Here is a 27,114-nt window from a genome sequence, read left to right as displayed (position 1 = left end):
AAGGGACAGCTCACCTGTCCCCCCTCCCCAGGGTCTTCAGGGCAGGGCCTGCTCTCCTGCTCCCATGCCATTAGGGCAGGGCCAGCCCACCCGCTCCTGTGTCCCCAGGTCAGGGCCAGTTCTCTCACTCCTATGTCCTCAGGGTGGGGCCGGCTCACCAGCTCCTGTGTCCTCAAGGCAGGGCCAGCTCTCAGTCCCCCATGTCCCCAGGGATGGTTCACCTGCTCTTGCATCCTAAGGGCCAGCTCTCCTGTTCTTGTGTCCTCAGGGCCAGCTCTCCTGCTCCCCTTCAATTCGCCAGATTGTTGCTGGCCGTCAAGGCCTAAATGGCCCCCTACTCCCGTGGGTACTGGATCTGGTGGGCCATCAAGCAGGTGGTAAGTGGAGGGCCCTCAAAGCCTTCCTGAAGTAGCTCACAGAGCCATTGATGTTGGCCCAGCTCAGCTTCTTGTCCTGGGGAACTTGTGGCTCTGTTGATTTGCACCTCTGGAGTCTCTGGTTCCATCATGTGCTCCATCCGCCATGGGCCCTCAACTCAGTGCTGCCCCTAGTATCCACCTCTGCATAATCCAGCTCTCAGCACTGAGCATGGCCCCAGCCTGTGAGAGAAGGTCCCTGAAGCCTGTGGTGTGGGTGGTGCTGTCCTCAGTTCAACTCAAACAGCACTCCCTCCTCGAAATGCCATCTCCTTGGCTCACACTGCACTGGGCTGCAACCCTAAAATTGGCAGTGGCCCAGGGCCCTTCGGAGCTCACCTGAGCATGATCCCATGGTCCTGTGGCGAGGGTATAGATGATCCATATGACAGAATTTCTTTTTGGGAGACACCAGCACTGTGTTTTGGAGCTTTCAGTATGGTCCTTTGGTGGCTGTGCAGTCATTGCTGTTCTGTGGATCAGATGCGGTGTACGATCAACGCCATCTTGGATGATTTCAGCTTGGGTATTTCTAATACATTGCGCTAAGTGTTTCCTCCCAGTCAGGCTGCTCTCAGGGGTGAACATTTCTGTGTAGCTCTGAAACACAATCATCCTCCTCAGAATGCATTGAGGACCTCATCTTTCAAACCCCCTGGCCCCATGCCCGCCTCGCCGGCCTCGCACCCCAAAATTATTATTTACTATCGTTATTCCCCCTTTTCCTATTTTCCCCCACCATTAGATAATAGAGAAAGATAAGAGAAAAAGAAAAACAAAGGAGAGAGATTCCCTAACTTAAACTGATAACAAACAAAATTACTTGTCTGGAGGCAAAGATATCTTTTGGATACCTTATGAAAATATTGGCCAAATCCAGGGACAGCTAGCTGTATCTTTTCCTGTCCAGTCTGTGTGTTGTCCAGCCTCTGTGTTGTTGGTCTAGTTTGTGTGTTGTCCAGCCTCTGTGTTGTTGGTCTAGTTAGTGTGTTGTTCAGTCTCTGTGTTGTCTGTGCAGTCTCTGTGTGATTGATAATTTAAGCTAGCCCTTTTGAAGTTGATTTGTACGCGTACTTTAGAGAGGTAATTGTGACAGTCTGTGAATCACCTGAGCTAGTTGCTCTGTGAAGCTGTTCATGTCTCAGTTAATAAGAGGGTTTCCCTGGCCAGATCTAATTCTTTTTGGTAATTGTTGGTAATTTTTTTGATTCCCTGTGGATACATAAGCATAACTGTGCCCCCATCTTAACACTATTGCAGGTTTTCATTCTGATGTCAGCACATCTTTACAATATATTGGTTAGCCTAGTTCCTCAGTTTTTCTTTTCTTGTTATTAATTTTTAAAGATTTATTTGTTTATTTATTAAGTATAAAGTGTTTTGCCTACATGTACACCTAAAAGCCAGAACAGGGCACCAGATCTCATTACAGATGGTTGTGAGCCACCATGTGGTTGCTGGGAACTGAACTCAGGATCTTTGGAAGAGCAGACAGTGCTCTTAACCTCTGAGCCATCTCTCCAGCCCAGTTCCTCAGTTTTTTCCCAATAACCCAGTGCCTTTCAGCTGCTGTTGTTCCTTTATCATCAACATTAAGAAAATTGAGAGTTAACAAAGCATTATTTAGTCTGTCCGTGGGGCATTTTACTCTTCCTTTTTGTTTAATAAGCATCTTTTAAAAGGTATGATTGACTCTTTCTACAACTGCTTGTCCTGTAGGATTGTGTGGTATACTTTATAATATGCTTTATATTGTAATATGCAAAGAATTGCTTCATCTTATTGGATCTATACGCAGGAGCATTATTAGTATTTTTTTATTTAAAATTTTTTATTTTATTTTTTTGCATTATCAGTCTTAATTTGTGCAGCTATCCCCATAGCCCTCCTTTCCCTCATGAGTTGGAGACAACTTTTACTTATTTTATTTTTTGAGACATGGTCTCAGAACTGTCCTGGAACTTACTATGTAGAACAGGCTGCCCTTAAACTCGTAGAGATCCACCTGCCTATGTCTACCAAGTGCTGGAATTAGAGGCATGGGCCATTATGCCATGTAGAAACCACTCTTAAAATTAAATTTACTCTGCTGGGAATGGTAGCACACACCTTTAATCCTAGCACTCAGGAAGCAGAGGCAGGTGGATCACTGTGAGTTTGAGGCCAGCCTGGTCTACAAAGTGAGTCCAGGACAACCAGGGCTACACACAATGAAACCCTGTCTCAAAAAACCAAACCAAACTAAAACAAAACAACCCCTCAAATATACTTTTATAAATTTAATTAATTAATTAATTATTATGATGTTTCCTCTGCAGAGAGACCCTCAGGCTCCTAGCCTTCTGCCAATATTGGTGGTGGTGGGGGGTAAGTGGTTGTTACTGGTCTGACTATACAGAAGGCTGGCTTTGAACTTTTCATCCTCCTGATTCAGCCTCCGCAGTGGCTAAGCTTGCAGGCCTATGCCCAGGTCTGGCTTCTTTAGCATCACTTCCTTTCACTTTGTGACTTTCAGCATCCTGATAAATGACAATAGAATTTTGTTTAGTCTTTGTATTGCATACTCCTTGTACTTTTAGAAGTGGTGCATTTGACGATGAGAAGAGAAATGGCTTCTCTTTATGCTATACGGGAGAGGAAAGAATGGAGCTGCTGGTTTTCTTTTTTCTTTCCTATTTTGGTTCCAGGTTCTTCCTTTCAGTGTACAAATGACAAAAGGACTTTACCAGAGGCCCAGGGACAGGTCAGTGTAGGACCTTAACTGGACAGCCCTCTAAATGCCCTATCAGGCAATCTGTTCTTTTTAATTTACTTTTTTGTATGACCATTGTTTTAAGGAAGGAAAACCAACCTCACATGAAAAGATTTAAAAACATCCAGGCTTTCAGTTGCATAACCAAAATGTTCCATTTTATTTACAAGCGGAGTTTCTTTTTCTTTTTTTAAAAGTCTTTTTAGATGTTCAGTGATATGTTTATTTCATTACAGAGCTGGCAACATAGAATCATTCAGAATTCATCTGACTCATCAAACTTTCAACACTCTTTGACACAGGGTATATATTGTGGTGAGGTTTTCATTGTCCTAAATCAGCTACAAAAGTTGATATGTGATCAAAGAGGAGATGTGTTTGTCTAGAAGCCAGGTTTTCCAATTTCGAGTCTAGTGCCCTGGCCAACACATAATCTTTGTCAAAGAATGTCATATTTTTTAAACCGATTAACATGATAGCTATAATTAGGTCATGCTTGCTTTGTGTCTGGCAATGTTAACTTTGCTTTTTCACTTATTAACTCATCTAATCCTTAGAATAACCCCTCGAGGTACATATTAACCACGTTCTTATCTTATAAACAGATGTATTCATGGGGGAATAGATTGGTAATGTTAAATATTCACTTACATATTTTCTAGGTTTTGTAAAGGTTTGCTCTTCACTTTTAACCCTTGACTCATGGCCACTTCACACATGTTCACTTCATGTTCCAGGATGTTACCATGTGACAGTTTGATGAAGTATCAGCCCTCAGGCAAGATGTTTTTTTGGCTCTTGTAGAAGAATTGGATAACAGTGGCTTAGGAAGCAGGCTGGTTCAGTATTTCCACAGACAGAGCTGTTACCTAGATACCCATCCTGCCCCCCTAACCCCCGGCCTTTCTTCTCTTCCCCTGGCCTATGGCTCTTATTTATAGGTTCATGATTTGAATAGAGGGACCTCAGCTTTAGGCTCAGGGCGCTATTTTCTTTTCTTTCTTTCCTTCCTTCCTTCCTTTGTTCTTTTTTCAGCCAGAGGTTTTCTGGGTAGCCTTGGCTGTCCTGGACTCACTTTGTAAACCAGGCTGGCCTCTAACTCACAGCGATGCACCTGCCTCTGCCTCCCGAGTGCTGGGATTACAGGTGTGCGCCACAACAGCTGGCTCAGGTTGCTATTTTCAAAATCAGGAATCCAAGGGGTGGTTAGAGATGCTCACCCTTCATCTTTACTTTCTTTGCTTTACTTTCTCTCTTTGCTATGGATGAGTGCTTTCCCCAGAGGCCCTGCAGCATGGATCATGGACTTAAAGAAGATCATACGGTAACTTCTGATTGTGCTCTTTCTGTCTCTGTCTGTCTGTCTGTCTGTCTGTCTGTCTGTCTGTCTGTCTCTCTCTCTCTCTCTCTCTCTCTCTCTCTGTCTCTGTCTGTCTCTGTCTGTCTGTCTGTCTGTCTGTCTGTCTGTCTCTGTCTCTCTGTCTCTGTCTGTCTATCTGTCTCTGTCTGTCTCTCTGTCTCTGTGTCTGTCTGTCTGTCTGTCTGCCTCTCTCTCATCTGTCTCCATGAGGTGGGAACAGGAATGACTAGCTATTGCACAGTCACCCAATGGCTTCTACCATACATAGTAGATTGCTAGAGGGTGATTTTCCTTTAACGTGGTCTTCTGCAGGTAATCCGGCATGCCATTTCATTCTCCCAACTGCTTAGAAGGTAATGAGGTAACATGGTTACACGGAACACAAAGAGGTCGTAGTTTTGTGATTTGAATGTGTGTAGTGTACCAGAGTTCTTTCCACTGTTTGTGATGCCATGCTTTCTTAGGGATTTCTGAGCAAATTTGAGTAGCATGTCTTGCCTGTCCCTTTATCTTACATTTTAGTTGAAGGGAGCATCAGGGTCACCATGAAGTAGCTTCAGAACACAGGCTGAAGTAAATGAACTGAGAGTCCTTTTAAACGATGAGAAGAGAGAGTTACTCCAGAGACTGGCCTCTTCCTGGGGCCACAGCAGGAAGAGCAGGTGTGTGAAATGGCTCCAGGACAGGTGGCTGGGGGTATCTGAGGAAGCCAGCTTCTCCTTCCTGGAAAGGATCTTCATGCACTGTTGGTGTCTCTGGGGATCCTTTGTGGAGGTGCTGTTCTCTCTGTGGGCTCATCCTCAGAAACTGTACTTGAGATGTCTGCTTTGACGAGTTAATGTTTTCCCTTGGTCTGTTTTTCAAAGACCAGCAGACAGGCCTGCAAGGCCAGGTGCGTTGCTTGCTGGATCTGGAGCCAGTGTGCTGTTGTATCACACTATACAAATGAACTGCAACTGCAAATGTCTCCGAACTCCATGAAGGGAACCAGTGACAGACCAAAGTAAGGATACCACCAAAGTCTAACTTGGTGAACCCATGAGTTTTATTGGAGTTACTTACAGGAATGTGTGTGAGGAATTACTTACACGATCAGAGATGGCTCAAAGATAGTTGTATCAGCAGAGCCCACTGCTGACTCAGGCACGGCCTTCAGGCAGCTTGGCATGGCTCTTCCAGGTAGTTCAGTTAATCTCAGCCTCTTCTCTAGGCGTCTCTGCTGGTCTCTGCCTCTTCTAGACAATTCAGCTGGTCGGTCTTTCAGGCAGCTTGGCTAGTCTAAGTCTCTTCTAGGCAGCTTGTCTATCTGAAAGTGTTTCCCTGCAGTCCTTACTGCTTAGATCATCTTAGGAGGGCTGCATTTGGTCAGTTTCAGGGTCGTTCTGAATCTTTGATGTTGTTCACTTCCTGAGTTTTAATGACCATCTCTTTAGAACCCCCTGAACCTTATGGGATCTTTTATCTTAGAGGCTACTTTCTTTTTTATTTATAAAATTGTGTTTGTTTCTCAGTTTCTTTTATTAACTCGGCTATCCCACAAATAATTGAGACTCTATTATATTATTTAAACAAGCTTCACAGCACAAGAACTGAGCAGTTATTACTCTATTCTTAACCCTCTAAGCTAATTTAGCTTCCTCCCAGCTTACATCCCAGAGATACTTGCACTTTGTAGCTTTTTCTGCTCCAGCTCTCTCTCCTGATGTCTCCTGGACCTCTGCCCTTGGCTCAAATCCCCTACTTCCTCCTCCCCTGGCTGGCATGAAGTCCTGCCCTACTGTCTCCCTTGCTCGGCAATTGGCTGCAAGTTGCTTATTGGCATACCAGGGGACAATTGGGGATCAGGGTTTACATAACATCGACACAAGAGATTCTCAGAACAAGGATTGCAACCAGATATGGAGGGTTCAGAAAGTAGCATTTGAACCACACAATAATCTTACGCAGAGGAAATTGCTACAGAACAGTAGCTCCTACTTGTTTCTCTGATGGGCAAAGTCTCTCCCTCAGGGATCTGGTAGCATACAGGGGATAGTACTTTCTATTCCCAAGAGATCAGTTATCACTGTGTAGTAAGGGACAGCAAGACACAGCAAGCTGCGTCTGTAACTACCACCCTCTCATATCTGGAGTTAAACTGACATGTGGCAATGACAACAAAGTGAGCACCCGACCAGAGGTAGACAGTGGTGTTTGTTGTCAGGTGTCATCCATGGAGCTCCCACTTTTGCCAGGACAGTGCCCAGCGTTTGGCTAGTAGAGGAAGTAGACTCATCTCCCCACCCAGGTCCCGTTAGCTAGTTTTGTGAGTAGGATTCTTACTCAGCGTGGGCTACATGGAAGGCCTTGTGTGGTTTCTGTTCTCTGAAGAGAAGTGGAAGGTTAAAACATGAGGCTCTTGTTCACAGTCACAGCTCCAGCGGGAGAGCAGCACAGAGAGTCACATCGTTCTCAGCAGCGTTGCCTCCCTTTTACTTTGTTAAACAAACAAAAAGCAAAAACAAAACAACAACCCAAAACCAAAAGTCAGAAGTCTCATGTTTCCAGGTCTCAAGGGAGAAGCTTCTGGGTTTTAACTTTCAGCAAAAGCTTGGGGAGAGCACCTGCCTGCAGCTCTTTCCACTGCTGCACCCTCATGTGGAGGGCTGTGGAGACGGACGTCAACATGCAGCCGAGTGAATCCTGTTTTCTAACCTCCCTGGCACTGGGGTTGTCCCGGCCAGTGGAACCCAGATAGGCTGGGGTGTGGCCTTCGTTCTTGTGAAGACATGGTGGTTTCCAACGTTGCGTACAGAATCTCCCACATAAGTTTCCTTTTCTTTTTTTTAAGGTGCAGTGTGTTAGATGATGTCCCTCAGAGCTATTGAGCGAGTCTGTAGGCATCCAGATATCCACATTGTCTATGGCTGCACTCTGGAATTGAAGAATATTGAATCTGCCCAGTAGTGACCATGACAGTCACATGATATTAATTAGACGGAAGTGATGGAGGGGTGGGGAAAAATACAGATGAGTGGCTACTGCTCTTCTTACGGCAGAAAGCAGGAAGACATCACAAAGAAGGTCAGACTTCAAGAGCCGAGTGGCATCTTAGAAAGGACAAGGAGTCCTCTCAACTATATGCACCTTGCACAGTTTCTGTGGCCCACAAGAATCCCGTACTAAAAAGTGCTTTATTTTTTTTCCCAAAAGCAAGAGAATCAAAAAAGCCTCCTGAACATTAGAGTAAAAGAAAATGTTTTAATTTCTTTGTCACATCAGAAAAGATTTTAATTTTTAGTGGCTATGGAGATCTAGGAAGATCTATTACCTAGACTAGGACAATGCCTTGAGGTATTTAATGTTATACCAACAACGAGTTTTCATATTGATGCTAGTATGTTAGGAAAGGGTCCCCAAAGCAAGGGCACACAGGGTTCTGAGGGGAGCCCTCGCTCTGTGTGGCTGCATTATGGGGTAGAAGGCCAGAGAAGAGGCAGGGAAGCTCCCAGAGAGCATGGTGGCATGGTGGCACCTGCTTAGGAAGTGGGGCTCATGGTTTGGTACGCATCCTGGGATCTCCTACAGCTTTAAAATCCTCATCTGTGGATCCAGGATGGGTTGGTGTGAGTCTGGTATCAGGGAAGATGCTGTGGTCAGGACAGACATGCTAGGAGAGAAGGGCAGTAAGTCGGAAACCCAGGATGAAGAGCTGCCAGTGAGGACCACCAGGGTGAAGAAGCCGCTATGGATCCCTCAACCAAAAGACCGGGGGTTTGATTGACATCCTTATAACCAATACGGCATTCACAACTCCCTACAGGTGACGTTGACTTCCAAACACAGCAACCTGGAAAAGCCACCCTGAAACGGATCTCTTTGCTGGCTCTGTATTGTCACACCTGCAGGGCCCATGCAGGAGGCAATGCCTCTGCTGCTCCCAACTTAACCACGTTTTTTTCTTTTTCCTTTTCCTTAAATTAATCAATCTATTTACTTTATCTCTCGATGGCAGCCTCCCTTTTTGCCTCTCCTCCCAGTCCCTTCCTCTCGCCCCCCCCACCCGTTCATCCTCCTGTCCTCCCCATCTCCTGAGGAAGGGGGAGGCCTCCCATGGGCACCAACCTGCGCTAGCATATCAAACTACAGCAGGATCAGGTGCATCCTCCCCCACTGTGGCCAGCCAAGGCAGCCCAGTTAGGGGAAAGGGATCCCAAGGCAGGCAACAGAGTCAGAGACTGCCCCTCCCCTTCCCCCTCCTGCCTCCGCCCCCATGCTGCAAGGAGTCCCACATGAAGGCCGCAGATCAAGCCGCACAGCTGTTACGCATGTGTAGAGGGCCTAGTTCTGTCCCACGCATGCTCTCTGGCGGTTCGGTCTCTGTGGAACCCCAAATTAGTTTAGTTGGTTTTGTGGGGTATCCCATGGTGTCCTTGACTTCTCTAGCTCCTTCAGTCCACAGGGTTCCCCAATGTCTGGCTGTTTACCGTAGTTTTTAGGAAAATGCTTTCTTCATGATAGTAACAACAACAACAACAACAACAACAACAACAACAGCAACAACAACAGCAACAACAGCAGCAAACCCTATAGTTTCAGTAGCTTATGGGGACCAACTTCTTTCTCTTAATATTTTCACCTAGCAATTCAATGTGGGCATTCCTGGTGGGTGAGTAGATTCCTGCCGTGTGAGGAGTCTGGCACTGTGTGCCCTTCTGCCATGTGTATCTGCCTCCTCTGGGGCTTTGGGGCCTCAGTATTTAGACCAAGGATAGGCAAACCATGGATGAGACACAGTTTTCCTGTGTCACCTGTTAATGATGTCTGTCACTTTTACTCAAATTCCACAGTGGCCACTAGCTTTACAGACCCACTGAGACCTCAGAGGACCAGAAGACATGGCCTCTAGTGGGGCAGCTGCTTGCTGTGACAATGCCATGTTCTGTAAGGATAAGCGTGGCTGCCCACGCCACCTTTTCCAGAGTCTGGTTCCTGCCCTAACAGTCAGTACATAAAGGCTGCATCCCAAGTGCCTTTGCGAGGCTCCTCAGTAGCCACATCACACTCTGGGATATGATAAAGGAGGAACAAAATGTGAAAAAAACAAAACAAAACACTGTTGTTCACATTAAGTTGAACCATACGGAATTGCTGTTTTGTAGAAAGACCTGCCAAATACTGCCAATTTCATATGATTCAGCTTAATAATTTATCAGGGAAGTGCTTCCAAAGACTGTTTTCTTAGAACTCTGGCTCATAGCTGGGAGAATGCCTCATATGCTCTGCTCTTTGGGGATAGTCAAATACGTTTTAGTCATGATGAGCTCTGAAAACTCCTGTGTTCCAGAAAAAAAAAATCCCATGTTGTTTAGTTCCTTTAATCAGTGACTTCCTAAGCAACCATGGTTTAATCAGTAGCTTCCAGGATAATTTGTGCCTAGAACTTGTTTTTTTCCCCCTCCGATGCCTCGTCAGCTCTCAGCCACTCCTCTTACTTCTGCCCCTGGGAAGTTTTGCATGGAATATCAAGGGGCCCCACCAGGAAACCCTCTTAGACAGTGGGTTTTCTTTTGTAGAAGTTCTTGTTAGCAATCTTGCAGAACACAAGCACTTGCTAAATGAATGGCTTTGAGGTAGTTACATTTCTGAGACTCTATCTGCGAAAGGAAGATGGTGGACTGAGAATTCCTATGCAGAGCAGCTTAGGCAGTGGCTGCATCTGTGCTAGCAACCCCAAGACTAACGAAGCAGCCACTTGCCACATAGAGGACGCCTCATCACGGAGGCCACATGTGGGACTGCTTTGGTCCTAACGTGCAAACATGTTTAAGCCCAGCTTCTTGAGAGCTCACATGGATATTTGAGTCGGACAGAATTATTTTTATCTGTTCAAGAAAGAAGGGAACAAAGAGCGATCTCCTTGTGTTGACATGAAGTGGATGCCCCAGGACTCTGAATTGGAGGTGGAAGGTGGCTGCGCTGGGTGTGTGTGTCGGGGGGATGGGGGCGTGGGGAGGGGGGTAGTGAGTAAGCAACAGCCTGCGAGGCCCACATGGAACCACTTTTCCATGGTCTAATCTGGGAAGCTGAACATGGTGAGCTTGGAGTGGGGACATGGCTTTGGTTGGAGGACTGTCTCACTGGGGCCAGCATGGCCTTTGGCAGAGCCATGGCTACATCTGTCCTCCCCCTGGCCTGACCTCCCTCTGGAAGACTCAATTCCAGGTCTGGCAGAACCCCCAGAACGGATCTTTCTCCTGGCCCCCAGCAAAGCTGCTCACTGACTTCCAAACATGTGCGGCTGGTTTTGGCCATCTGGACCCGAAGCAATTTTCAAAGTGGGCCTCATGGGGAAGGGCCTTCCTTTTTCTACTGCACACATTTAAGGGTTCTAGCCAAGCCCCCCCCGCCCATCCTCATGTAAGATCCCTGCATCTCTCCAACATGAAGTGAAAGCAGCAGGGTACTTATGTAAGGCTAGATACTTCTACGGGCCTGGTACCCTGAATAGCCCACAAATATGGCTTCCAAAACCAGGAAGACCAGGATTGAATACTGACCTGGCTAGTCTGGAGCCATAGAAACTTGGGTTGACAATCTCAGGTGTCTGTCTGAATGTCAGTTTTTTCTTCTGTATAGTGGGAATAATTGCTGTTGTTTAAATTGTCACACAACCATCACACATACATCAAGGGAACATTGGAAACACAAACATGAACTGTGTGCAGCTGGTACCCATGTCAAGCAGGCATTGTTGTCAAGAATACAGTATTTCCAAGGCCCAGAGTGGACACTGAATATAGGGGTATACAAATAACTGGGATTTTCTTTTTTTCTTATTTATTTATTTATTTATTTATTTATTATGTATTATTATGTATATAGTGCTCTGCCTGCATGTACAACTGCAGTCCAGAAGGGGGTGTCAGATCACATTATAGATGGTTGTGAGCCATCATGTGGTTGCTGGGAATTGAACTCAGGACCTCTGGAAGAGCAGACAGTGCTCTTAACCTCATAACTGGGATTTTCAATCCCAATACACTGCTCAACTCCTGACCCAGGGATTAGCTTGCTGTGTGGTGCTGGGCAAAGAGCTTGTGCTTTTTCGGGTCCTCTGTGCAATGGAGAGATTTAGCCATGTGATCCCTTTTATCTCTGCCATTCTATGATTATGTAAAGTACAAAATTTAAAAAAAATTAAGAAAAAAATAAGTCAATGGAATTGGTCATTTAAGTAGTCTAATTAAACTGAATGGGTACCGTAGTACTTGTAATTCTTTCTGTATATTCTGGATTGAAGACACTGTGAGAGAATCCTGTGTGTTCTTGGGCGGGGGGAGGTTAGAATCCTGAGTGTGACAGCCAATAATCATTGCATCTAATTCCAGTTCTGCCACTTATTGGCTGTGTAGTGTTGAGCAGGAATTCCAATTCTTCTAATTCCTGAAGTGTGAGCGTGTGCCTGCTGCCAGGGCCTGCTGTGGACCTGAGTGGGGAGAACTTACATGTGGCATGGAGAACTCAGCAAGGCTCATACTAGGCACCTAGGAAATCCAGGAAGTTCTACCTCACGAAGGCACTCAGGGCTGGCCACCAAAGCCCATTTGCGTAGCTGGTCTTTGCTACTTTGTGGGTTTTTCTTTTTCCAAACCTTTATCTCCCCCACCCCCCAGTTTCACTGCCTATTACTAGATAGGAAAGAAAGAAGGATAGATGGAAAAGAGACAGATGAGGGGAGGGGGAGGGAGAAGGAGCGAGATCTTGGACTCTAATTTCTTTCCTGTTGTTTTTTCTTTGAGCACAACTACTAACAAATCACAACCAACTCCACCCCCCACCCCCAAATGACCACTAATCACAAACTGACTCTACTTATTGGGGCTCTAGCATTTAGACACCCTCCAAGAAGCTTCCAGAATTCCAAACATCACAATTGCATAAGCTATCTGCAGCTGGCAAAACCACACCTCTGCTAGAGCATGAGGCAAATCATAGTCAACTGCTGTGAAGCAGCCGCATATCCCACACCTGGGATTAAAACAAAAGCACATCCATACAATACTCCTCTCTCTCTCTCTCTCTCTCTCTCTCTCTCTCTCTCTCTCTCTCTGTGTGTGTGTGTGTAAAGAACCCAAAATTCCAGAATTGTCACTACACATTTGAATGGAATTAATGGAGGGCTATTATGAGAGCTCTCTTTTCTTCTTCCCCTGTCCTCAGAATACATTATTTTTTAAAAATCTGCATTTGTGAAAAAGGTATTGGGACCACATGCCCCCAGTTCATTCACCTAAGGTCGTAGACACTGTGGTTGGAGACCTTCCCAGGCTTTCCCTTCCATGGCCCACAGAGGTAGAATGTTATGGTTTGAATCTAGAGTGTCTCCGACAGGCGTAGGCTTTGAATATTTGGTTCCCAGTTTTTGGTGCTATTTTGAAGGTGGTGGAGCCTGTAGGAAGCAGGGCCTGGCTGGGTGGAACAGGTCACTAGGGGGTACACCTCAAATGTTATTCCTGTTCCTGGCTCTGCTTGTACTGCCTGATTCTCAATCCACCACCATGTGAACGGCGCCATTGCATGCTCCTGCTGCCATAGACCAAGGAGGTCTTCCCCATTTTCTCCATATGGTAGACTGCAGCCTCTGAAACTGTGAGCCAAAATAAATATTTTCTTCCATGAGTTTGCTTCTTTGGGGTGTTTTGTCAGTATAGTGAAAAAAAAAAAAAAGCTAAATCCGTGGTCAGCTCTGAAGCAGGCGAGCATGTACACTGAGTTTACAAGAGAGGACTTGCTTAAACCTGCTCAGCTTGAAATTTATACTACTGTATGCAGATTATGAGCTAGAGGTCTTTCACATGGGACCCAAATGCCATGAGAACCCATGTGCGGCTTACACAAAACAGGGAAAACCATCTGTACGCGGTAAGCACTAGTTGTTATCACTATGGCGCCTTCCTAGAAGGGACATCAGCTCTGTTTGTCTCGAGGACCAGGCCTATGCTTGAGCTCTTAGCATTGTCCCTGTGCTGTGGTGGGAGTTCAGTGGACCAGGATCCCTTAGCTGCAAGCATGTGGTCCTTCATTCCAGCTGTCATTTGGAGAGGTTTTACCTAGAACTATCAAGGGGCCATTTTCAATAGACCCAAATGTTGAACACTGAAATCCGGGAAAGCAATGTTCATCCCCGTCCCCCTGGCATCTGTGAGTCCTCTTCACTTTTAAGGACACTGTGACCTGAGCTGTTGGGTCAGAAGAGCACTCAGGGCCACAGGGCATACTCCTCAGTTGATGAGCTCCATAGGACAGGTGTGACGTGAAGCCACAGTTAGTGTCCACACCAGCCCTGGAGCCTGCCTTTGAGTCTGTCTCAGGATCCTGAGGAGGCTGGCAGGTTACATCATCTCTAACCAATACCGCTGTATGGGAGTGTCACCCTACGCACTCTGTAGGTGATACTGAGCATCTACTTTGGACCAGACCAGTATAGGAGGCTGGGTAGAGGGATTCGAAGAGGAACTCGACCTCACTCTTTCTTCTCAGGGGCAAGCTATGGCCTAAGGGAGAGAGGTAGGAGGGAATAAGTTCCTCCTGAGATGGGAAAACTAAATCCCATGTGTTCAAGTTCATACAAGGACAGGAAAATCAAATGGTGCTGTAGCTTCATATACTGTCATTCAATCTGGAAGCATTCTGGGGGAAAAGGAAGGATTTGCATGTGTAATGAGACCCTCTGTCTGCCAGATATAACGCTTCGAGTTTTCACATCTATTTCCCGATAGGAGATAGCAGTGCAGTGGAAAGATTATAAGCCTTGCTGTCTCAGATAGAGCTGGGTTTAAGTCATAGTACTGTCTTTTAAACCACGGGACTGGGGGAAATCCAGTTAATGTCCCTGAGACTTGTCTGCCAAATGGAGTTACTAAGAGAAGCCTTGCCACGAGGCTAGAAGGAGGTGGTTAGAAAGCCGCTTCACGTATGGCTTTGGCACAGAGGAAACTCTAAAAATAAAAAAACAAACAAACAAACAAAAAAAACACTGGCTCCCTTCCCTTACTGGAGCCTCGAAGAAGTTTTTGAAGAGGCAAATTATTACTTACATTGCCTCCAGGAGTGGACTGCATTTTCTGAGAGGGAAGCTCTGCCCAGCACAGCTCACTTGAACTTTGCTTCCTTGCCCCTGAGCTCAAAGGGAGGTATGGTCTTTCTTCTCCATTTTATTCTATGTAATTGAAAAAAAAAAGTGTGTGTGTGTGTGTGTGTGTGTGTGTGTGTGTGTGTGTGTGTGTACATGCATGTATGAGTGTATATACATGTATGTAGAGGCCAGAGGTCATCAGCCTTGGCTTTTGTTTCCCAGGAGCTGTTTGTTCACTTTGTGTTTTTTGAGACAGTGTTTCACAATGAACCCAGAATTCACTAATTTGTCTAGACTGGCTGGCCAGCAAACTCCAGGAATCCTCATTTCTCCACCTCCGCAGCACTGGGATTACAAGTGTGCCTTAGCATGCCAGGCTTTTCTTTTCTTTATAAGATTTATTTATTATGTGTATTCAGTGTTCTGCCTGCATGTACACCTGCAGGCCAGAAGAGGGCACCAGATCTCATTATAGATGGTTGTGATCCACCCTGTGGTTGCTGGGAATTGAACTCAGGACCTCTGGAAGAGCAGCCAGTGCTTTTAACCTCTGAGCATCTCTCCAGCCCCCAATGCCAGGCTTTTCTATGTGGCTCTGGGGATCAAGCTCATGACCTCATGCTTGGGCAGCAACCACATGCCGCTGCTGCATGGATTCCAGTCAGGACCTGCACCAAAGAACACAGCCCCGGAAGCGGTGCACCCTTCGTACTGGGCTTTGTACTAGTTTCTGTATAGTGCTGGAAGGTTTAGGGGTGCCAGACATAATCGTGCTAGGTTGGCTCAAGTAGGAAGGCCAGCTCTACTAAAGGTTCCCATGTGTCGGGTGTTAATTTGGACTAAAACTGTGTCCAAATTATGCTAATGTCCTCCTAATCCCAGATGCCTCAGGATGATTTACTTAGAAGCAGTCACATTGTAGATGTTATGAGTCAAGATGAAGTCACACTGGTATAGGATGGCTCAGCTGTAATGACTGGTGCTCTTATAAACGTACACAAGGGTACAGGGCTCCAGGGGAAAGGCCAGGGGGTGGCATGGGAAGAGACTCAATAGCTGTCGCTGTAAGTCAAGGGATGATGGATGATGGCCTCTACTAGACGCTCGGAAAACGTGAGGACCACTCTGTAGATTTTATAGGGAGTGTGGGGCTATAGGCAAGGCCTATTCCAGACTTCCAGCCTCCGAACACTTGGTTTGTGGTAGCCCTAGATATGAGTAGACGTCTCATCTCCATCTTAGGAGTGAGTAAAAGAACTTGGGCTCCTAAGAATTCCCATCCTATAGTACTGATAGTTCGTGCAGGGGTTGGAGAGGGTGGAGAGTTCATCAAAGCAGCGCAGGTGCAAAGGACAGGCGAACGAGTTGCACAGGGTCCTGTGGTGAGCCAGAGGGAGTCCGTGCTGGGAACTGTCTGGATGCTTTGCCATCTCTTTGCTCACAAGAATGATCTTATTAGTGACTCCCAGCTCATAGAGGCTGCCACTCTTGCAGCCCCACTTTCTGTACATGGAGTTTTTAAAAAATCTAGTCTGGTAAAGAAGCCCACTAAGTGCCTTCTGTTACCGCTGTGATTTAACAGCATCTTTTTCCTTTCTCCACCTTTTAAATTCTTCTCTCACAATACATTCCAACTGTGGTTTCCCCTCCCTCCGCTCCTCCCAGCCACTCCCCCTCCCGGCCACTCCCCCTCCTCCCAGCCACTCCCCCTCCTCCCAGCCACTCCCCCTCCCAGCCACTCCCCCTCCTCCCAGCCACTCCCCCTCCTCCCAGCCACTCCCCCTCCTCCCAGCCACTCCCCCCTCCTCCCAGCCACTCCCCCTCCTCCCAGCCACTCCCCCTCCCAGCCACTCCCCCTCCTCCCAGCCACTCCCCTCTCCCAGCCACTCCCCCTCCTCCCAGCCACTCCCCCTCCCAGCCACTCCCCCTCCTCCCAGCCACTCCCCCTCCTCCCAGCCACTCCCCCTCCTCCCAGCCACTCCCCCTCCTCCCAGCCACTCCCCCTCCTCCCAGCCACTCCCCCCTCCTCCCAGCCACTCCCCCCTCCTCCCAGCCACTCCCCCCTCCTCCCAGCCACTCCCCCTCCTCCCAGCCACTCCCCCCCTCCCAGCCACTCCCCCTTCCTCCCAGCCACTCCCCCTTCCTCCCAGCCACTCCCCCTTCCTCCCAGCCACTCCCCCTCCTCCCAGCCACTCCCCCTCCTCCCAGCCACTCCCCCCTCCCAGCCACTCCCCCCTCCCAGCCACTCCCCCTCCTCCCAGCCACTCCCCCTCCCAGCCACTCCCCCCCTTCCTGGCCACTCCCCCCCCACTTCTCCTCTCCCCTTAGATCCACTCCTCTTTTGCTTTCCTTCAGAAAAGAGCGGGCCTCCCAGGGATATCAACCAAACACAGCATAACAAGTTATGATAAGACTGGGCGCAAGGCTGGATGAGGCAACCTGGTAGGAGGAAAAGGGTCTTAAGAGCAGGCAAAAGAATCACAGGCAGCCCCACCTCCACATGTTTTTTATTTTAAAAATTTAGCTAAATGCTATTTATTTATTTAGCCCCCCCCCCTCTCTGTGCATGTGTGCACATGGAGGTCAGAGGACTACTTGCAGGTGTCATTTTTTTCTGTTCACCAGCAGGATCCTGGGAGTCAAATTTAGGTCTTCAAGCTTATTGGCAAACACCTTTACTATTGAGCCTTCTTGGCAGCCTGCATTATCTTATATATTAAGTGGTTTGAACATGCTATCTCATTTAATGTTTATGATAGTTATTGAGGCAAATAGTCTTTAAAATACATTTATTTAGCTTGTGTGTGTGTGTATGTGTTTGTGTGTGTGTGCACGTGTGTATGATCCATGTGCATGTGGAGATCAGAAGACAACTTGTGGGAGATAAGTATCATTTAATCAGCTGTGTGGATAACTCAGCTTATCATCCTTGGTTGCAGGCACACTTACACACTGGGTTGTCTTGCCAGCCCTGAGGTAAATGTTCTTAATGCAGTTTTGCTAATGGAGTGTGGTTCAGAGAGGTTTAATATATTGCCCCAACCATCCAAATGACAGGAAAAGTGGAGCTGGCTTGCAAATGAGCTGTGGTTTTGTGTGCTTCTCAGGCCTTTTTATTAGCAACTTTCAGCAAATCTCTCGAGGCCTCAAAGTCAGCTACATACAGCAGGTTGGTGCTGTGTCTTGAAGGGCCAGCTTTCTTTGATTATATTTTTATTAGTTTTGAAAATATCTTTTTGATGTGGCCAAAACAAGATTGTCATGAAAATGTGTCATAAATTTGTGTCAAAGTTTTAATTTTAACTTAGAAGCAATGGAACTAATCTAAAGGCTAAGTGAGGATTTGGCTCAGTTTTATACTCTCTGTTACAAAAAAATTCATCACCATCACTATGAGCAAGAGTAATTTGGATTGCTATGGACAGAGAAATTTGTATTGTTGCTAATTTTCCACAAGTTAAATTCTGTCTTTCACGGAGTCTTAAAATAGCATAGTCAATCAGAGATCATGAAAGTACACACAATCTGACAACCTTGAAAGTAGTGACTACTCAGAATTTAAAAAATTCCAAGTACTCTCCTTGTCCATTTCTGGTTTTTGGCAAAATTTCCTATTACATTAACAAACAAACAAACAAACAAACAGTCAGTAACGTGGGGCTGGAGAGATGACTTAATGGCTCAGAGCACTTCTGCTCTTGTAGAGGACCCAAGTTCAATTCCCAGCACCCCATGTTAGATAGCTCACAACCACATGCAAATCCAGTTTCAGGGACTCTGATGCCCTCTTCTGGACCCTGTGGGAAACTGCACTCATATGTGCACACACTCATACACAGATACACATACCAACCAAGGACAATACGTGCAGTCATCATCAAACCCCTACCCAGATCTAGCCAAGGGACAGAATATTCTCCACAGTTAAGTGGAGACTGGGGACTGACTTTCACAGGAACTCTGGTGCCCCATATTTGGCCATGTGTCCTTGATGGGGAGGCCTGATGGCACTTGGAGGAAGGATAGCAGACTACCAAGAAGAGACTTGATACCCTAGCATCATATTCAGGGGGAGGAGGTCCCCCTCAGTCACAGTCATAGGGAAGGGGGATGGGGTGAAAGCTGGAGGGAGGGAGGAATGGAGGAATGGGAGGATGCATGGGATGGGATAGCAAATGAGGTGTAATATGAATTATTTTATTTTTCAATAAAAATGTGTAAATAAAAAATAAAAATATAACTAAATATATTAAAAAAATACACAGAGCTGGAAATGTGAGAGGTGGCATGTTCACCAGACATGCACAAGACCCTGGATTTGAACTCCAGCACCTCAAATAAAAACAAAGGAAAGCAAAAACTCCCTAAAGATATACACACTCTAAAAGAATTTTTCTTATGAGATACATAGAACTCCATTCCACCCCTAAGAAAGAGACAGTGGATTCCATAGAAAAATGGGAACAGTTGCTAAACATATACTTCCCAAATATCCAACAAAGCAAAAAGATACTCATTTGTTTTAGCAGTCAAGGAATTGCAAATTGAAGTGACAATGAGCACTATTTCACAATCAGACAAAATGTGTAAACATTGCAGGTCTGGTAATGACATGTAATAGCAAAAGTAGGGAGTCCTGGGAGGTCTCACACATTACTGATTGGAACTGACATTGGCCAAGTTGACCAGAAAAAGGAGCATGGTAGAGAAAGGACTGAGTATCCGAGTCCCTTTAAGTTGCTTATTTATCTAAGCATCATGGAATCTGGGCACGTGGTGGAGGTGTGGGAGTGCGGGGTGGTGGATGTGTGTGTGTGTGTGTGTGTGTGTGTGTGTGTGTGTGTGTGTGTGTTTGTGGCGGGGGGTATGGGGGTGTGGGGTGTGGTTGTGGGGGTATAAGGTTGTGGGGGTGTGGAGGTATGGGGGTGTGGGGGTGGGGGTGTGGGGGTGTGGGGGTGTGGGGGTGACTAGCCATGAGAATGGAGCCCTCATGAATGTAACCAGTGGCTTTGTGGGAACAGACTTGGAAGCTGCCTCACTTTCTTTTTGTCAGGTGAGGATATAAGAGGTTTGCCGTTGCTGCCTGGATGAGGGTACTCACCCAAACCTGACCACGCTAGAGGGCCCATCTTGGATACTTAGACTCTAGCTAGAACTGTGAGAAATAAGTGCTTATTGCTTCGACCACCCAGTCTATGGTAATTTAAGTGTAGTCTGAACAAAAACAGCTAATGAAGTTAGATGTGTCTATCCTATGGCCAGACATTCGCTCTTCCTTTAAATACGCTCCCTGGAGAACCTCTAGTGCACATGCATAATGTTACCTGTTCTGGTCCTTAGGCTGTGATCAGGTGCAGAGATAATAGTGTTGGATAAATCTCAAGAACTATTTGGAGAGAAAGGACCTAGAAATGCTTGTAGAACATTTTAGAGGCATAAGTGCATCTGGCTAAAAGTTTTCAACCATGCGAAGCAGCGTTACTGTCTCATAGGTTCATATGTCTTGAAGTAAACTATGAAAGAGAACGACAAATCTAAGCTTTAGGGCTGTGACTTCCTCTGGTAATCAGCGGGGCGTGTGTGTGTGTGTGTGTGTGTGTGTGTTGGTACCGAGAAGGACAGCATCGATTCTGTAATATTTTAATTCTCAATGTAAAGGAGGGATAGTCAGATGTTTGTTTTAACATTATCAGTGTTTTATCTTCCTGAAATAATAAACAATATAGGACCATATCACTTGATTAGAGTTTAATAGCAGGAGAAAGTTCCTCCTACTTTCAGTTAGAAAAAAAGTTCTGCTCCTCTCTCTTTTAAAGATGATGTATTCTTATTTTTATACATGTGAGTTTTTGCCTGCATGCATGTATGTGTGCCATGTGTGCGCCTGGTGCCAGTAGAAGCCAGAGCAGGGCCCTGGGGTCCCCGGAACAGGATGGTGCTGGGAATCAAACCCGGCTACTTTGCGAGAGCAGGCAGCCCTCTTGGTCGCTGAGCCATCTCTCCAGTCCTCTAAAACTGTGCTTCTATGAAGAACTTCTGAGGTAAAGACACTGATGTCAAGTAACTGGCCCCTTCCAAGAGTCAGCCCTGCACGTGCAGCATCAGATGGAACGCAGATCTTCATTTGGGTGTGGAAGAAGCGATCTAAATTTGTAACCAAAACATGATCTCATTCTGACTTGCAAGGACTTTGGGGACTTGGCTCATCTTCTTCCCCATCCTCATTTGCATGTCTTTAGCCTTAGGGTTTTTCTTCTGGTAACTTCACACTTCTGGTAAGTGTCCAGCCATTCTCCAAGTAAATAACGGTCCTCAGTTCTCCCTGCGTAGGGTATTTTTCCCCCAGGTTGGCTAACTGCATTCTTCCCATCTCCTGCTATGGTGGTGTTGTCTCTCCTGAGCGTGAAGTAGACTTCCCTCTGAGCAGTGAGGTCCCACGCTGTTTCACCTTTGTCTTTCTAGTTCCCGGCAACGCGCGGGTGAGCAGAAGAGTTCGGGAAACGGAAGCGCTATCAGAACACAAGAGTGCAAACTGAGCTCGCTCTAGTCCTTCCCGGAGCTGCTAACGTCCAGGAAAGGGTCACATGGTCACAGAATCTCATCTCAGTGTGAAGATGCTCCTACTATCCTTTATATGACCTTAGGAGAGAAAGCATAGAAAAGGAAGAGGATGGAGGGCTTTTATGAGGCTCTGGAGGAGATGACCATGGATCTGGACCCAAGAGACTTCCCAAAGCTCCGCAGCACCATGGGGCCTGGATTGACAAGAACCCATAGACCCTTCGTTCTTGGCCAACACGCTTCCTTTTCTTCCGCCCTCTGTGGCTTGAGAAAACAGCTGCCCCTTTTCATCTTGTTAAAAAATCATCCAATGCTGCAAACAGGAAATGACTCTCAGGCTCTGAGGCAGTGGTGCTGGGTCCCCTGGAGCAGGTGGCTTGGACACACCCACGATAAAGAGGCACTAAGAGAGCGGATGGGCCTCAGGAAAGCAATATTAAACCTGAGCAGGGTCTGAGAAAGGGCTTTGTAGTTAAATCAAGTTAGAGGAAGTTTGGTTCCAAGGGTCTCGTGACCCTTCTGAGCACACTCACACATCTGGAGACTGAACTGGCTCCCAAAAGAAATTCATCCTTGAGGATCATCTAGGGACAGGCTTTTGAATGAAACAAGAGAACCGAGTGATGAGTTGTCATAGGGATGATGCTGGCCAGGTGGTCATCATTAGCTGAGCAAGGTGCAGGCCATAAACAAGACACGGCGCAAGGAGAAATGCGGATGGTTTTGCTTAATTATTTTCAACTCTCAGCACCAGTCCAGGGTCTGGGATGTGGTAGGTTTTCCCAAGATGTGCTGAGCTCTCATGAAATCGCATGACTGGAGAAAGTCTCCCAAGTCACTTCTGTGTCTGGTTCAGAAGAGCGCGGGTGGCGAAACACAAGATTGTTATGAGAGTTTTGACACAGGCTGGCGGAGCTGATGTACCAGCTCCGGGAGTACCACCCCAATTCGAGCCAGGAAAAGCCCTGGTGGAGGTTTCAATGGTTTTGGGTTGTGATGGTGGACTTCCAGCTGTGTTTCAGCTCCCTCCCTCCCACTGAAATGCCCCGCCCCATCTCCCCAACCCCGGGATACAAAAAGAGGATGAGCAGTCTGGAAGGAAGGACTTCCCATGCAGAATTTGTAGTTGTCTGGGAGGAGCTTCTCCTACCACAGAGCTGATGGGATGGGATTAAGAAATAAGTGCCATTGACCTAAAAAGAAAAAAAAAACCCACCCCACTTGCATAGCAGAATGTTGCGCTTCCTGTTGCATTGGTTGGTTTTCTAAGTAAACAGCTCACTTCAAATTCTGCCTACTGCCTGTCTGTGCTTCCATTTCTCCATCCTTTTGGTAAACGGGCTCAGGGGAAAGCAGTTTAGAAGTAGAAGCAGTTTTCTGGGGGCAAATGGTAAACTAGGCTTCAGTCTTTGAAATCGTATAAATGCCCCTCTGCCTCGGTATGGCCTTCACGCACTGATGTCCGTGTTACTGTTTCTATCCAGCTACGGAGGGAGCTGGGACCTGCATTAGCTACTTCACTCATTGTTCTGACAAGATGCCTGCCAGGGAACAAATTAAGGGAGGAAAGTCTTACCTTGGCTCACGGATTGAGGGGTCAGTCTGGCTGGGAAGGGGGTGCCAGTGAGAATAGCTACTGGGTGTGGCCGCGGCCATGCAAGGCAGTTGGTCACATTGTATTGGCAGTCAGGGAGCAGAGAGAGACGAGTGTTTTCAGATTGCGTCTCCCTCTCTCTCTCTCTCTCTCTCTCTCTCTCTGTGTGAATGTGGTATATTCATGTGTGTGTCTATATGTGGGATGCACACTTGTGCATTTTCACAGAGACCAGAGGAGGAATCAGGTGTCTTCTATCACTCTCTGCCTATCAGGGGTAGGGTCTTTCCTTGATGCAGAAGCTCTGATTTTTCAGCTAGGATGGAAGGCAGCAAGTCCCAGAGACCCTCTCGTCTCTGCCCCACTCAGAGCTGTAAAGGCATGTGCAGGATGCCTGGCTTGTTACACTGGTGTTGGGATCTGAACTTCTGGTCCTCATGCTTAAACAGCGAGGACTCTCAACCTCTAAGCCACCTTTCAAGCTTCCTCCCCCAACTCTTTACCTTTTTATGCAGTCCAGGGTTCCAACCCATAGCACAGTTTCCCCCACCTTTAGTGTAGGTCTTCCATTCTGTAAAATTCCTCAGGAAATGCCTTTACAGAGATATATTTCTAAACCCGACCAAGCTGACATTAGTATGGAGTAAGTATTTGTAGCTCAGTGGGGGAGGGATGGGGGACCATAGCAAAGAAAGAATTGGACCAAAGCAAGACCAAACAGAGCATGGCAAATTCAGCTCCAGTAGCTCCGTGTCCAGGACTGGGGGGCTCTTGGTTGCATCATTTTTGCTACAACACCCTTGGATAGCTCCACACTCCTAGTTCTGGCACCTGTAGTGTATGTAGCACCTTTTGGGATGGCTCCACTTGTTCCTGTAGCTTTCTGTGGTGGACGTTCAATGTTCTTAGCATCTCCAGTGACTGAAGTCTGTATTGCCATAGACCTCACAGCTTTGTGCGTGCAATGGTCTGTGCAGGCATCCTTGCTACACATTACCTGGCCTTGGTGACTTCCTGAAACCTCAGTGCAAAACTCCATGACACTGTACCATTTGCATTTTTCATGCCTTCAAACTGCCAGCGATGCTTCTAAGCTCCGCTGCCAGCTTAGGGCACAGTCTTGTCTCCTTTCTGTCACTGTTGTAGTGGTCTCTGTGTGCTTTGGTGGCAGCATCTGAGATCTCCTGGGAGCAGGGACTCTCCTTTGGGAGCAATCTCAGTTCAGGTGATTTCCTTTCTAATGGATTTGCATTTCTGAAACATAGAGGCTTTTATACATGGGATCTTGCTCTCTGAACACCTTTCTTATTGTCCCAGGACAGAGCAGGTGGTTTCTCTTTAATGGTGCTAATCTTTTTTTTTAACAAGCACAGTGGCTTTCTCTGTACCCACTTTGTCTGTAACTTGAAACTTGCTGTGGTGGTTAGGATGAGAATTGTCTCCACAGGCTTCTGTATTAGAAGGTTTGGTCTCCAGTTGGTGGAGCTGTTTGGGAAGGATTAGGAGGCGTGGCCTTGTTGGAGGAAGTATGTTGGGGGGGTGGTTGGTCTGGTGTTCTGTGCAGAGTTCTGGGCCCCAAGATCTGGTTGTGTTTGGATCAGGGCATCCTCATGTGTACTGATCAATGTTGTGTAACCTTTGCTTCCCAATTGTCTCTGATTTGCTATTAAAGAAGCTAGCAGCCAATTCTGGGCAGAGGAGATAGGTAGGAGGGACTCATGTAGGGATCAAGGAAGAGGTGTGGAGACAGAGGGAATGGGGTGGGAGAGAGAGAGAGAGAGAGAGAGAGAGAGAGAGAGAGAGAGAGAGAGAGAGAGAGAGAGAGAATTCTACCACAAGGAATTGACCTGATGGAGCAGAAATAGCCCACACAAGACCAATAGGGCAAGTCACTTGGGGTGGGGTGTATGACTGGGAAGTAGCAAGCCTAGCTTAGAGGATTAATATAAATGGATATTTTGCTAGGTATTGAGCCTAAAGCTTATTAATATATCTATTAAGTCTCTGTGTCTTTTATTTGGGAGCTCCATCAATATAAATTATCACCAACATAGGTGTGTCACTGGGAGTGGGCTTTGAGGTTTCAAAAGCCTGTGCTGTTTGTTGTTAGCTCGCTCTCTCTCTCTCTCTCTCTCTCTCTCTCTCTCTCTGGCTCATGTCAGCTCCTGCTCCAGCACCATGCCTGCCTGCCTGCCTGCTGTCACAATGGTCATGGATCTGACCCTCCTCAACTGTGAGTCTAGTAAATGCTTTCTTTTCTAAGGTGCCTTCTCTAGTCCACACTCAGTCATGGTGTCTCTTAACAGCAATAGAAAAGTATCCAAGACACTTGCTCATTCTCTGTTCTTTACCAAACTGCATAGTTTTCAATGGTTTCTGCTCTCTTCCATTGTGAATCTAAGAGCAGTAAGCAAAAACAGTGCCCTATCTTGGACAGTATGTTGCCATGAAAATTTCTCTGCCAAATAAAGAAAGTCTCACGCAAGTCTTCAGGACGTGAACAAAATGCATCCCGTTTATTTTTATTTTTTAAAGATTTATTCATTTATTTTTAAGAGTTATTTATTTATTATGTATACAGTGTTGCGCCTGCATGCTAGAAGAGGGCACCATATCTCGTTATAGATGGTTATGAGCCACCGTGTGGTTGCTGGGAATTGAACTCAGGACCTTTGGAAGAACAGCCAGTGCTCTTAACCTCTGAGCCATCTCTCTACTCCTCCCCCCCACCCCCCGTTTATTTTTCTTTTGCCAGAATGCAACAGGATTACTGTCCAGTCTGTCCATGACAGAGTCCTTGCTCCTTTCTGAAACCTGAGATCAGAGCCTTTACTGCCCACCTTCCTGCAGGTATTCCGGCCTTACACTCCCATCAAAATAGCCCATTAGACTCAGCTTGTAATGGTCCAGGGTTTCTCTAGGCCACACTGAAAACTCTTTCACTCCCACAAATCAATTCCAACAGCCTACAGACCACTCGGTCAGGCTACTCGGGACCAATCTCTCTATCATTTCTTTTCCTATTTGCTGGCAAAAAGCAAGTTAAGAGAGAGAGAGAGAGAGAGAAAAAAAACCCAACCCTTATTTTGGGTCCTATTTTGAAGGTGGGAAGGCATGACAATGGGCGTGACTTCAGACGGTAGTGGCAGCACTGTGGCTGGGCAGGAAGTCCAGATGAATGCTGGTACTCAGTTCGCCTTTCTGTCTTTCCCTTTTTACATACTCTGAGCCCTCAGTCCTGGGATGGTGCCAGCGGGAGCCATGTGCGTCTTCTCTTCTGAGTCAAACCTTCCTGGAAATGCCCAGGCAGCTTCAGAGCTGTGTCTGCCATGTAATTCCAAACCCAGTCCAGTTGCACCCAATTATAATATGCTGAATGTTTTTTTTTTTAAAAATAAAACTCTAGAATTGAAAAAATAATTTCACAGTCTATTTCTGTCCTAGCAAACTAAGTTCTACCACCTTCTATTACCACACACAGGGAACACTCCTTCCCAGGGACCCTTAAAGGTGGAGGAAAAAGGAGACTTCTTTTGTGTTTTGAGATTTATGGTGTTTTAAAGCCTAAAGAACCATCACCAAAACAGGGTGACAAGATACTCATGTTAATAGAAATATTTGGGTTGATGGAGAGTTTTAGATTTGTGTACATATGCAAAATAATTAAAAGAGAACCAAAGAATATTCCATCAGTGAGATGAAACTAAATTGGTTGAGCGATACATAGTGATATTTGTGCAATTAAACTGTTTAGAGATAGCTAGCAGGCTCATAAAACATCATTATTTCATGCTGAGTCCAGGTGGTGATAGAGACTGCTAATTTGACATAAGCTCAAGAAATACAGCAAGTAATTTTTGCAGCCCTGTCAGTCAGTGTCTCCTTGGGACTTTGTCAGAAAGCGTTTCCGGTTAGCAGTAACTAGTTGCGTGGTTTCTGTGTTCCCACCTCTTCAGGTCTTCTGAGACAGTCTCCCTGCTCTTCCCATTAGTGTCCTGATGCTCTTAAGATGGAGGAGAATTTGGGTACTCGCCCTTGGTCACCATTCATGTTAGTCACGTTTCTCATCACTGTGACAACGCGACCATGTTTTAGAAGCAGACTTTCTTATGCCTCTTCCTACCTGGAGGTCATTCTTGAGTCAGTGAGTGTGAGGTGAGCTCCCAGAAGCTCTTGTCCTTCCCCTAGGGTCCGCTAGGTGGACAACAACTTTGTTTTCTCTGTCTTCACTGAGAATGAACTATCCCAAAGGTTCCAACTCACTGCCTTTTAGATTCCTGGGCTGGGCTGGGCGTTCTACAGCCTTCTACCTTC

This window comes from Acomys minous (genome assembly GCF_964271855.1).
Source record: "Acomys minous genome assembly, chromosome: 6".
NCBI classification, from domain to species: domain Eukaryota; kingdom Metazoa; phylum Chordata; class Mammalia; order Rodentia; family Muridae; genus Acomys; species Acomys minous.
Note: the sequence above shows the minus strand (reverse complement) of the source record.